Below are 4,198 nucleotides of genomic sequence, written 5' to 3'. Positions count from 1 at the left end.
GAGCACGAGGCTGCAGCTAAGCCCCCGAGTGGAAGGGTTGCTCTTCACTCGGTAGGATTCTTATAACTTAGGCGAGCACGAGGCTGCAGCTAAGCCTCCGAGTGAGAGGATTGCTCTTCACCCGGCAGGATTTTGATAAACTTAGGCGAGTGCTTGGACTGCAGCTAAGCCCCCGAGTGGAAGGCTGGCTTACCACTCGGTAGGATTTTGATAAACTTAGGTGAGTGCTTGGACCGCAGCTAAGCCCCCGAGTGGAAGGCTGGCTTACCACTCGGTAGGATTTTGATAAACTTAGGCGAGTCCTTGGACTGCAGCTAAGCCCCCGAGTGGAAGGCTGGCTTACCACTCGGTAGGATTTTGATAAACTTAGGCGAAACGGGTTCGCAGCTAAGCCTCCGAGTGAGAGTCTGGCTCACCACTCGATAGGATTTTTCCAAACTTAGGCGAAACGGATTCGCGGCTAAGCCACCCACTGAGGGGGAGTTTTTATGTGGACAAAAATAAAAAGTGATGACACAATTATTTCTAAATCCATGAACTACAGGAGTACTTTATTGCAACTCATCCGAGTGACAAAACTTAAGTGTAAAATGGGCGGAGTAGCTCCGCGTTCCAAGCTCGGGGCTCGTCGATATTATGCTCGACGTTGTAAAGACGGTACGCCCCGTTGTGGAGAACCTTGGTGACGATGAAAGGGCCTTCCCAAGAAGGAGCAAGCTTGTGTGGTTTGTGCTGATCCACTCGGAGAACCAAATCCCCTTCCTGGAAGGCTCGACCTCTCACATTTCGGGCGTGGAAACGGCGCAGATCTTGTTGGTAGATGGTCGACCGGATCAGAGCCATCTCCCTTTCTTCCTCTAAAAGGTCGACTGCGTCCTGCCACGCTTGTTCAGCTTCTGCTTCGTTGTAGATTTCGACTCGAGGAGCATTGTGGAGAAGATCACTCGGCAAGACTGCTTCGGCTCCATAGACCAAGAAGAATGGAGTTCTTCTGGTCGACCGATTGGGCGTGGTCCGCAGTCCCCAGAGTACAGATGGAAGTTCGTCGACCCAAGCTCCAGCCGCGTGTTTGAGATCACGCATCAGTCGCGGCTTCAGTCCCTTGAGAATCAGTCCATTAGCTCGCTCTGCTTGTCCATTCGACTGCGGATGGGCGACTGATGCGTAGTCGACCCGTGTGCCCTGGGAGTTGCAGAAGGTTCTGAATTCCTCTGAGTCAAAGTTCGACCCATTATCCGTAATGATGCTGTGCGGGACTCCATATCTGAATATTAGTTCCCTGATGAAGCTAACAGCAGTACCGGTGTCGAGGCTCTTGATTGGTTTAGCTTCGATCCACTTGGTGAACTTGTCGACTGCCACCAGTACATGCGTGAAGCCACTTCGTCCTGTTCTCAAAGGACCGATCATGTCCAGCCCCCAAACTGCAAAAGGCCAGACGAGTGGGATGGTCTTCAAAGCTGACGCAGGCTTGTGCGACATATTCGAGTAGAACTGACATCCCTCGCACTTATCTACTATCTCTTTTGCCATCTCATTCGCCTTGGGCCAGTAAAATCCGGCTCGGTATGCTTTGGCCACGATGGTCCGGGAGGACGCATGATGGCCACAGGTCCCCGAGTGAATATCATTGAGGATGAGTCGACCTTCTTCTGGTGTTATGCACTTCTGACCGACTCCAGTCGTGCTCTCTCTGTATAATTGTCCTTTGATGACGGTAAAGGCCTTAGATCGTCGGACGATCCGTCGAGCCTCTTCCTCATCCTCCGGAAGCTCTTTCCTCAAGATATATGCGACATACGGAATCGTCCAGTCGGGAATGACTACCAAAACCTCCATGATCAAGTCGACCACCGCTGGGACTTCAACTTCAGTCGGATCTGTGGCACTCTTGGGCTGCGGAGTTTCTTCGGTGAAAGGATCTTCTTTGACTGATGGAGTATGTATATGCTCCAAGAACACACCACTCGGAATGGTTTCTCTCTTGGAACCTATCTTTGCTAGATCATCAGCTGCTTGATTCTTCAGTCGGGGTATATGATGGAGTTCCAACCCCTCGAACTTTTTCTCCAGCTTCCTCACTGCACTGCAGTATCCAGTCATGGCTGGGCTTCTCACGTCCCACTCTTTCATCACCTGATTGACCACTAAATCCGAGTCGCCATAGACCATTAGGCGACGGACGCCGAGTGAAATGGCCATGCGCAACCCATATAGGAGGGCCTCATATTCTGCCTCATTGTTGGAGGAATCAAAGTGAATCTGGAGCACATATCTGAGCTTATCTCCTCTGGGGGAAACCAGGACAACCCCAGCACCGGAACCATTCAACATCTTAGAACCATCGAAAAACATGGTCCAATGCTCCGAGTGAACTTCAGTCGGCTGCTGCTGTTCGATCCACTCGGCGAGGAAATCTGCTATTGCCTGGGACTTAATGGCTTTCTTTGCCTCAAACTTGATATCAAGGGGAAGAAGTTCAATCGCCCATTTGGCCACTCGACCAGTTGCATCTCTGTTGTGCAAAATCTCTGATAGTGGAGCGTCGCTGACGACTGTGACTGAATGGTCAGAGAAATAATGAGCAACCTTCTTTGTGGTCATGTATATTCCATACACAAGCTTCTGATAATGAGGATATCTCTGCTTGGATGGAGTCAAGACCTCAGACAAATAATACACTGGGCGCTGCACTTTGAGAGCTTTTCCTTCTTCTTCCCGCTCGACCGTTAGCACAGTACTGACGACTTGTCCTGTGGCTGCGATGTAGAGCAACAGAGGCTCTTTGCTGATTGGAGCAGCAAGCACCGGCTGGGTGGAGAGCAGAGCTTTTAGCTCGGCAAACGCTGCATCAGCTTCTGGAGTCCACTCGAACTTGTCAGCCTTCTTCATCAGTCGGTAAAGAGGCAATGCCTTTTCACCGAGTCGTGAGATGAATCGACTTAATGCGGCCAAGCATCCAGTAAGCTTCTGGACATCGTGCACTCGCACAGGGCGTTTCATTCGGAGAATAGTGCCAATCTTTTCCGGGTTGGCGTCGATTCCCCGTTCGGAAACGAGAAAACCGAGTAACTTGCCACCAGGAACTCCAAATGTGCACTTTGATGGATTGAGCTTGATATCATACCTTCTGAGGTTGGCAAATGTTTCGACGAGGTCAGCGAGCAGGTCGAAACCTTTTCGTGACTTGACAACAATATCATCCATATAAGCTTCCACATTCCGACTGATTTGAGTGAGTAGACACTTCTGGATCATTCGCATAAATGTGGCTCCGGCATTCTTGAGGCCGAATGGCATGGTGATATAGCAGAAGCACCCGAATGGAGTGATGAAAGCTGTTTTTACTTCATCGGGCCCATACAGACGGATCTGGTGGTACCCGGAGTAAGCATCTAAAAAAGACAATCTCTCGCATCCCGCGGTCGAGTCAACAATTTGATCTATGCGAGGGAGAGGAAAGTGATCTTTCGGGCAGGCCCGGTTGATGTGCTTGAAATCAATGCACATTCGGAGCGACTTGTCCTTCTTAGGAACCATTACGACATTAGCGAGCCACTCGGAGTGGAATATCTCTCGGATAAATCCTGCCGCCAACAGTCGAGCCACTTCTTCACCGATGGCCTTTCTCTTCTGGACGGCGGACCGCCGAAGATGTTCTTTGACTGGCTTTGCAGACTTGTCGACTCTTAGGCGATGCTCAGCCAGTCCCCTGGGAACACCTGGCATGTCAGCGGGCTTCCATGCAAAAATGTCCCAGTTCTCACGGAGGAACTGGATGAGCGCTTCTTCCTATTTTGGGTCGAGTGTTGTGGAGATGCGGGTCGGAGCTGCTTCGGGGTCGGTCGGGTGAATGTGAACAGGCTTCGTCTCACCGGACGACTGGAATGCAGATTCTGTGGCGGGCTTCTTGGATCGCAGCAAGTCACTCGGATCTGCGTTTTGCTTGTATTCTTCGAACTCGACCGCTGTCACTTGGGAATCGGCAATTTTGGAGCCCTTCTGAAAGCACTCCTCTGCCTTTTTCCTATCACCGGTGACAGTGATCACACCTTTGGGACCGGGCATCTTCAATTTGAGGTACACGTAACATGGTCGAGCCATGAACCGTGCATAGGCTGGCCTCCCCAAAATGGCATGATATGCGCTTTGAAAATCCACGACCTCAAACGTCAACTTTTCTTTGCGAAAATGCTTT

The sequence above is a fragment of the Triticum dicoccoides genome, chromosome 1B (assembly GCF_002162155.2).
Source record: "Triticum dicoccoides isolate Atlit2015 ecotype Zavitan chromosome 1B, WEW_v2.0, whole genome shotgun sequence".
Taxonomy (NCBI): domain Eukaryota; kingdom Viridiplantae; phylum Streptophyta; class Magnoliopsida; order Poales; family Poaceae; genus Triticum; species Triticum dicoccoides.
Note: the sequence above shows the minus strand (reverse complement) of the source record.